Source organism: Capsicum annuum, chromosome 3 (assembly GCF_002878395.1).
Source record: "Capsicum annuum cultivar UCD-10X-F1 chromosome 3, UCD10Xv1.1, whole genome shotgun sequence".
In the NCBI taxonomy this organism is placed as follows: domain Eukaryota; kingdom Viridiplantae; phylum Streptophyta; class Magnoliopsida; order Solanales; family Solanaceae; genus Capsicum; species Capsicum annuum.
Genome location: NC_061113.1, coordinates 229,523,284 through 229,533,486, shown reverse-complemented (window position 1 = coordinate 229,533,486; position 10,203 = coordinate 229,523,284).

The window sequence follows — 10,203 nt, the reverse complement described above, 5'->3', positions numbered from 1 at the left end:
AAAATGATTCAAATTAAGCAATTATTAGTAATAACTAAATTGATTTAACTAAAATTAAAGACAAGACCTTAGACAAGGGGACTGACATTTGAGTTCTCTTAAAAACATTTGAGCTTTAGTATTTTAAATTATTTTTCAACATATATTCTATATGTTTGATAATTTTCAACAGATGAGTCATCTATTGCAACAACTTAGTCATCTATTGCAACAGATGTTGATATTCGTTTGATAATTTTCAAGAGATGAGTCATTTATTGCAACAAGTTAGTCATTTATTGCAACATATGTCTATATTTGTTTGGTCATTTCCAATAGATGTCTTTATCTGTTTGGTCAATCCAACAGATGTCTTTATCTGTTTAGTCATTTTCAACAGACTACTCACCTTTTGCAACATGTTGGTCATCTATTGATTCATATTAAGCCATTATATTAGTAATAACTAAATTGATTTAACTAAAATTAAACATTAATTAATAAGTTCAATTACAATTTTAATTAATCTCGTGGTAATTACACTATCAACTAAGTGTGTCCGTCCTGAGTAGAGTGATCAATTGACCAATTTTATTTGAAATTATTAAAATCAAACTATAATTAGAAATAACTATATTGATTTAACTAAAATTAAAGATGAATTAGTAAGTTGACTTACAATTTCAATTAATTTCATAGTAATTACATGATCAACTAAGTGTTTCGTCTTAAGTAGAATGATCAATTGACCAATTTTATTTGAAATAATTAAAATCAAGCAATTATTAGTAATAATTAAATTAATTTAACTAAAATTAAAGATGAATTGATAATTTAATTACGATTTCAATTAATCTCATAGCAATTACATGATCATCTAAGTGTATTCGTCTTGAGTAAAGTGTTAATTGATCAATTTTATTTGAAATGATTCAAATTAAGATATTATTAGTAATAACTAAATTGATTGAACTAAAATTAAAGATTAATTGATAAGTTCAATTACGATTTCAATTATTCTCATATTAATTACACGATCATCTTAGTGTGTTTGTTCTGAGTAGAGTGATCAATTAACTAATTTTATTTGAAATGATTCAAATTAAGTCATTATTAGTAATAGATAAATTGATTTAATAATTATAATTTAAATCAATCTCATAGTAATTACATGATCATTTAAGTGTATAACCTATTGCAATAGATTTAATCTGTTGCAACAGATGAGTCATCTGTTGAAAATTATCAAACAGATATACACATATGTTGTAATAGATTAGTCATCTGTTGTAATAAATATCTTTATCTGTTGCTCATTTCCAATAGATGACCAATCTGTTGCAACATATTAGTTTTTCTGTTTGTTATTTCCAATAGATTACTAATCTGTTGCAATAGATGACTAATCTGTTGCAACAGATGTCTTTATCTGTTTGGTCATTTTCAACAGATTACTCATCTTTTGCAACATCTTAGTCATCTATTGATTCATATTAAGCCATTATATTAGTAATAACTAAATTGGTTTAACTAATATTAATAAGTTCAATTACTATTTTAATTAATCTCATGGTAATTACACGATCAACTAAGTGTGTTCGTCCTGAGTAGAGTGATCAATTGACCAATTTTATTTGAAATAATTCAAACCAAGCCATAATTAGAAATAACTATATTGATTTAACTAAAATTAAAGATGAATTAGTAAGTTCACTTACAATTTTAATTAATTTTATAGTAATTACATGATCAACTAAGTGTTTCGTATTAAGTAGAATGATCAATTGACCAATTTGATTTAAAATAATTAAAATTAAGTAATTATTAGTAATAACTAAATTGATTTAACTAAAATTAAAGATGAGTTGATAATTTAATTACAATTTCAATTAATCTCATAGTAATTACATGATCATCTAAGTGTATTCGTCTTGAGTAAAGTGTTAATTGACTAATTTTATTTGAAATGATTCAAATTAAGACATTATTAGTAACAACAACATTGATTTAACTAAAATTAAAGATGAATTGATAAGTTCAATTACGATTTCAATTATTCTCATATTAATTACACGATCATCTTAGTGTATTCGTTTTGAGTAGAGTGATCAATTGACTAATTTGATTTGAAATTGTTCAAATTATGTCATTATAAGTAATAGCTAAATTAATTTAATAATTACAATTTCAATTAATTTCATAGTAATTACATGATCATTTAAGTGTATAACCTATTGCAACAGATTTAACCTGTTGCAACAGATGAGTCGTCTGTTGAAAATTATCAAACAAATATACACATATGTTGCAATAGATTGGTCATCTGTTGTAACAAATGTCTTTATCTGTTGGTCATTTCCAACAGATGACCAATATGTTGCAACATATGGCTTTATTTGTTTGTCATTTCCAACAGATTACTAATTTATTGCAATTGATGACTAATCTGTTGCAACAGATGTCTTTATCTGTCTGGTCATTTTCAAAATATTACTAATTTATTGCGACAAACGATCAATCTGTTGCAATAGATGTCTTTATCTACTTGGTCATTTCCAATAGAATACCCATATGTTGCAATAGATGGACCATCTGTTATCAATCCATCTTTAATTTTGTTGTAATAGTAAATAATCTTGTGTTGTTATTTAATTTTAGTATATGATCTTGCTCTCAACCAAACACTTTCTTTCTTGTAATTGACTCTTTCCACTCCCGAAGACTCAAAAACCTACACCTCTCAACATCTTAAAAAAATAGGCAGAATGGAAAAAAATAAAAATAAACTCCGTCGATCAAATAAAGATTTTCTCATTCATTACATAAAAAATACTTACAACATTAGGTAGATCCGATAAAATAAATTACAAATGATAAAGAATAATATAACCTAATAATAATAATAATAATAATAATTATTATTATTATTATTATTATTATTATTATTATTATTGTCAATCGAAAATCCATTGGGCAGCAGACCCCTCAGTCTTCGAATCCCACGAAGCACCCTTGCTGTTGCGGCACCCAACTCTCACTCGAGTTCATGAACCAGCCTTTCAAGTTCTTATATGGTGTCAAGCAGAATCGCCATGTACCAAATCAGATCAGTTATATCTAGAAAATGCATGAACAAATAACGTAAAACACTAAACCACATATAGTACCAACTGGTAGTTTAACAAAAAAATGTGAAACTTAACTAGAAAATAGATGCATGTTAATAATTTTCATATTAGAACAAGAAAATAAAACATACCTCAACGGACGAACAAGAAATTTATTTTTGAAAGAGAAGTGATTGAAGATATAATGGCAGTTTTATGCAAGACAAGATGCAAGAGATAGAGTTGAGGAAACCTATTTATAAAATATTGAATGAGTGAGTAGTGCTGTGTGTTAGGAAAAAAATCACGGACGTTCACCTCTTTTTTAATAATTATATCTCTTAATTAAATCGAACTTGGAGACTTTTTGATTATTTAAATTAAAAAAATATATTTAAATATAAAAAAGGTGAAAATTCATAACTTTTCATCTTTTTGGTATTTTAGTTATTTAAATTAATAGCTACAAAATTGTGTTTATCATTTTTTTTATATTATTTATTTACGAATCATTTTTTTAATTAAATGATCGAAAAGTCATGACCCTTGAGTTCTTCCAACAGATGATCTATTTGTTGCAACATATGGTCCATCTGTTACAACAGATGACCTTTCTGTTGCAACATATGGCTCATCTGTTGGAGTAATTGATTCATTTTTGCAACATATGGTTCATCTGTTGCAACAAATTGTTTATTTGTTGCAACAGATTATTTATTTGTTGAAAAAATAAATCAATAGCAAGATTTATTCAATAGAAATAATAACAAATTATCATTTATCAATACACCATTTTTACCATGAGATTAATTGAAATCGTGATTGAACTTACTAATTCATCTTTAATTTTAGTTAAATCAATATAGTTATTTCTAATGATGGGTTAGTTTGAATCATTTCAAATAAAATTTGTCGATTGATCACTCTACTCTGGACGAACATACTTAGTTGGTCGTGTAATTACCATGAGATTAATTAAAACTGTAATTGAACTTATTAATTCATACTTTATTTTAGTTAAATCAATTAGTTATTACTAATGATGGCTTATAGATTAATAACATGTTACAATAGATGAGTAATCTGTTGGAAAAGACCAAACAGTTAAAGATATTTGTTAAAAATGACCAAACAGATATAGACATCTGTTGCAACAGATGACTAACCTGTTGCAATGGCTAACTCATCTATTGAAAATTATCAAAAAAATATAGACATCTGTTGCAACAGATGACTAAATTGTTGCAACATATGACTCATCTATTGGAAATTATTAAATAAACATGATATATGTTGAGAAATAATTTAAAATACTAAAGCTCAAATATTTTTAGGAGAACTCAAACATTTATCCCCTTGTCTAAGATCTTGTATTAAAGACTTGTCTTCAATTTTTATTAAATTAATTTAGTTATTATTAATAATTGCTTAATTTGAATACACAAATGACTAACCTGTTATAAACATCTGTTGCAATAGATGACTAACTTGTTGCAACAAATAGATAATCTATTGGAAAATAATTAAAATACTAGGAACTCAAATATTTTTAGGAGAAAACAAATGTTTGTCCCACTGTCGTAGAGATGTCTTTAATTTTAGCTAAATCAATTTAGTTATTACAAATAATCGCTTAATGTGAATCAACAGATGACTAACATGTTCATCAGATGATTCATCTGTTGAAAATTATCAAACAGATAGAAAATCTATTGTAACAGATGGGTAAACTATTAGAAAGCAATTAAAATACTAGGAAACTTAAACGTTTTTAGGAGAACTCAAACGTCTGCCTCCTTGATCCTTTTGCATTTGATGTACAGTATATTATTTTTGTCTTATTTACCTATTTCATGAATTTTTTCATGTGTTTTACTTATTCGTTGTGCCCCTGTTGAAATTTTTGAAAATTTTTTTAGGTCAAATTTTGTTCGTATATCACTTGGACATTATTTCATAGCTTATTTTGTAAGTAAAATTATGATTTTTGTTGAATTTCTTATTTGGTGTATCTGCTACTGCTACAATGGATAAAACCTGCAACATGAATCCAACATATGAGTCATCTATTACAACAAGTGAGTAATCTGTTGCAATATATGATTAATTTGTTACAACAGATGACCCATAGGTTGGATTCATGTTACTACACTATAAAACGAATCCAACAGTCGAGTAATCTGTTGCAACAGATTAGTTATATATGTTGTAATAGATTACTCATTTATTGCAATAAATTAGTCATATATGCTGCAACAGATTACTCATCTGTTGCAACAAATTATTTATATATATTGCAACAGATTAGTCATATATGTTGCAACAGATTACTCATTTGTTGCAACAAATTAGTCATATATGTTGCAACAGATTAGTCATATATGCTGCAACATATTACTAATCTGCGCAACATATTAGGCATATTGTTGCAACAGATTACTAATCTGTGCAACAGATTAGTCATATATGTTGTAATAGATTACTCATCTGTTGGATTCACGTTACATGTTTTATCCATTGTTAAAAAACAACAGTAGCAGATACATCCAGGTGAGAAATTCAACTAAAAAATAACAAACATTAAAAAAAATAACAAAAACATAAAAAAATAACAAACACCAATAAATCAAGTTCCTCATTTTCGTCATAACTTAAAAGCCCTAATTTTTTATCTGTGAAAATCGAAAAGAAACGATGAAAAACTCGAAGTTGTTGTCGCAGGAGAATGTTGTCACGTCGACTGACAGTTGAAAGTAAAAAAAGAAATGGGCAAGAACTCAAAACTATTTGTTGCCAGAGGTTGAAGTTGCACAAGATTGAAATGAGAAATTTGGAAAGTTGTTGGTTAGGAGAAGTTAGAGAGAGAAACTATTGAGAGAAAGAGAGAAGAGAGATTGATTTGCAGAGAGAGGAAAGTTTTGTGGGTGTGAATTAATTTGTATTTTTGAAAAGACTAAAAAGTTTGAAAAATATTAATCAAGTCCACAATTAACCTAATCAAGTTTTTAATTATGTTTGACCCTTTAAGTTGGTCAATGTCACCAATGCTTCATTCAAGACTTAAAAAACACCTTTCCTTCAATTTTCTCAAGTTACCTGTTGAAATAATACAGAATCCAAAACTTAAAGTATAACATAAAAAAGAAAAGTGAAAAGAGAAGACTGACTCCATAAACTCACACGTGGTTGATCAATTCCTTCAAGCAACAACATTATCCAGATACCTTGAACTTTCAAGTTTCCGAATGAAACTTCAAGTTTCCAGTTATCAAGATGATAGCAAAGTAAGATCTATGACACAAAAGAATGAAAGTGCATATGAAAAAGAGACGAAGATGATAATATTATCACAAATAATCAAGAAGTACAAAATAAATATTGAAATATATACGTGTTGGGTTCGAAATTAAGAGGGCGTCATGTGGAAGCTTATATTTTGCAAATCAAGAGGATTATAATTTAGATGACAAATAAAAAATAATAAAAAATAAAATATTATTATATGATTTGACCATTGACCTGTATATGAAAAATCATTAAACCTATTGGGAGAAATTTCTCCCTAAACAAGACTCTTTAATAACTACATTGTGTATGCTATTATGTTATGGTATGAGAAGGGAGGGTCTTCAGTGTTAATACTCTCAAAAAGAGGTTAGCCAAATATGAAAAAGTTTTATATTTTTCTTTTCATCTTTCAGGAAAAGTAAAAGTATTTATAGTTACTTTTATTTTTTTTATAAGAAAAAATAAAACTTAATTTTGGTAAGAAAATCAAGGCAAAAACCTTGACAAATCTCCCCTTTTTGGCTTGATTTTCTTCGCTTAATCTATCTTCTTCACATCTTTGATCTGTATTCTTCACATAATCTTCATCACTGCTACTTGGCATGCTTAAAAATGTAGCTTTTTGATTAAAAGTATATGACCCCTTTTCGGGTTAAAAATATTGGAGCCCTTTGTATGGTTTAAAGTGAGTCATATTTTCAAATATATATGTAACAACATGATTATTGAAAATATTATTGACAATCGTCTCCACATGTAGCTTTTGGACATGTATCTTTATTATCATCAAATTGATTTCAACTTTGTTCAACAATTGGACCATCAAATCATTGAACCATGAGCTCTGATACCACTTGTTGGATTCGAAATCGAGAAGACGTCATGCTGAAGCTTATAATTTGCAAGTCAAGAGGATAATAATTCAGATAACAAATATAAAATAATAATAAAAAATATTATTATATGATTTGGCCATTGCCTACATATGAAAACCTAATATCAAAAAATCATTAAATTTATTGGGAGAAATCTCACTAAACAAGACTCTTTAATAACTACGTGTATGCTATTGTGTTATGGTATGATAAGGGAGGGTCTTTTATTTATAGAGTTCCAAAATTTTTCCTCTTAGAAAGAGGTTATCCAAATATAAAAAAGTTTTTTATTTTCTTTTCCTCTTTTAGGAAAAGTAAAATTATTTATGGTTACTTTTATTTTCCTTATAGAAAAAAACAAAACTTAATTTTGGTAAAAAAAATTAAGGCAAAAATCCTAATGATGTACAAACATAAAAAGGAGATCTATTATTCATGATCAATAAGATCAACATAATAAAAAAGAAAATATGAAGTATGAAAATCACAAAGTTATGTCGGATACTAAATAACGCAATTTGAACCTACAAATATAAAAAAATAATTTGTTATTCATGATCAATAAGATCAACATAATAAAAAAGGAAATCTGTAATTTGAAAATTGCAAAGTTATGTCGAAGACTCATTAATGAAATTTGAACTTACAGATATAAAAAAATAATTTGTTATTCATGATTAACTTAATAGAAAAGAAAATCTGAAACCTGAAAATTTTAAAGTTATGTCGGAGACTCAATAACAAAATTCTAACTTACAAATATCAAAAAATAATTTGTCATTCATGATTAATAAAACCAACATAAACATCATCAGAAGTAAAACTTAACTTTAGGTTTAAAACTTATTATAGCAATTCATATCCCCACATATATGCATATATAGTTATACCTTTTGATACTTATATTGAACAGAAAATGCAAAAACAAATGTATGAAAATATTAAAATGGAAATTCAAGCAAATAACTATACGTACAATACATTTTAATCATTCAATAGGTTCTTTTTGTTTCTTTTGTCAGAGTTACATTAATCCTACTTGACAAATATTTCTTTGAGCCGGGTGTATCTACACAATATTCCTACTTACAAAGGTAACGATAAGGTATGCATACATCATAATTTCCTTAACCTCTATTTGTGGAATTACACTAAATATGTTATTGTTTAATTAAATTAGTGGGTCATATGATAGGTTTATATATCAGTTCCGAAATCAAAATAGGGATGTAATGGTTCAATCAAAACACCATTTGGAGTATATTTAGAGGACATACAAATTATATTATTTTTCCATGAAAGATGCAGCAGCCATATAATTATCCAAATAGGAAAACAAATTGTTCAAGTGCACGTTAGGATCCAAAACTAATTAGTATATAAAAAAAAAATTACACTAATTCTACTTTTCATATATTTTATGGATCAACTATAAAATTTCTTAGTTAGTTTACCTTCTTTTTTTAAAAAAAAAAAATTTACTTGATTTAAGTAAATGGTTGGGATCAGAGGTGGAACCAGGATCATTGATAGGTGTTGCTTCTCTTGCTACTTAAGTGCTACTTATAACAACTCTAATGGATGTCCCTAACCATCCAGGCACTGACGGATCTCGTCGTAATCACTTATATTGTTGAGTCCTGCTTCCAACTTTAATTTTCTATAACTGAAAGAATCTTATAATCCCAATTTAAAAAAGACCATCAAAAATAAATTGGGCCTTGGATTCATATAAAACATTTGGCTCGCATCTTTCTCAATCAGCCAGACATCTTTACTTAGACGAAATGTATATCTAATTTTTCACTCCTGAATCAAAAAAGCGTTTGATAGACTATGCTATATAATAAGTTGTAGTTGGAGAGCACTATTCTAGTGCAATCTTCATTTATTGTCATACACACATCTGTTTGATTTGAGACATGCTTCAATTAAGGTTCTACATTGCTTACAACACTTTCATGTTAAGTTGTCATTACCATAACCAAAATCACTCTCGAAGACTATGTATTCAAGTCAAAATCGTGCAAATTAATCATATACATATCATGACATCTCACAATCACAAAGCAGTTATGAATCAACAATCAAACTTTAAAATCAATAACATATTTAATGTAATTCAATAAGTGGGGTGTAAAAAGAATAGGATATACATTGATTTCACTCCTACCTTGATAGTGTAAAAAGATTATTTTTGATAGATTCGTGGCTCGAGGTCAATAATATATCTGATCAATATGATCATTAATGAAGACTTTACTGCAACTGAGCATGGATAACACATGGTTCATGTGCATAAAAATAATTCACTCCCGTTGAGAATCTTATTGGATCACTTCTCCAAAGCCTTCATCATACATGTTTGGTTCATACTACTAAAAAAAAATCTGAAAAACACAAAGCTGGACATCCATTAGTGAAAGCTTATGCTGAGCAAAGAAAAAGAAAAAAAATAGAAAGAAAGAGATAAAGCTTTAAATTTTCTGGTTACTTCTTTCGACAATAACATGCTTGATTCGTCCTATTTTTGAATCATAAATATTCATCTGAAAAAGAAAATACGAAAAATTATTAAAAACGGAGAATTTATTATTAGATTTTTATCATGTATGATTCATATATAATCATTACGGCTATTAACTTAAAGAAAAAATACATAAAGCATAAGGATGATGAATAGAATAAGACTATTTAAATTCAAACCAAAATAAGAAAAAAAATGTCATTTAAAAGAAGCGTATGTCATATAAATAGAATTTAATTGTAGATTTTCTTTTATAGACAAAATTTAATTGATATACAAACATTAAATATTGTAATTTTTTAACTTAAATATTCTAATAATAGGACACCTTAAAAAATATTGTATATTAATAAAATTATGAAGTTAATTGAAAGTGTCCTCAAAGGACTCTATATTATAATTTATAGGAAGAAAACAGGGGCACCTA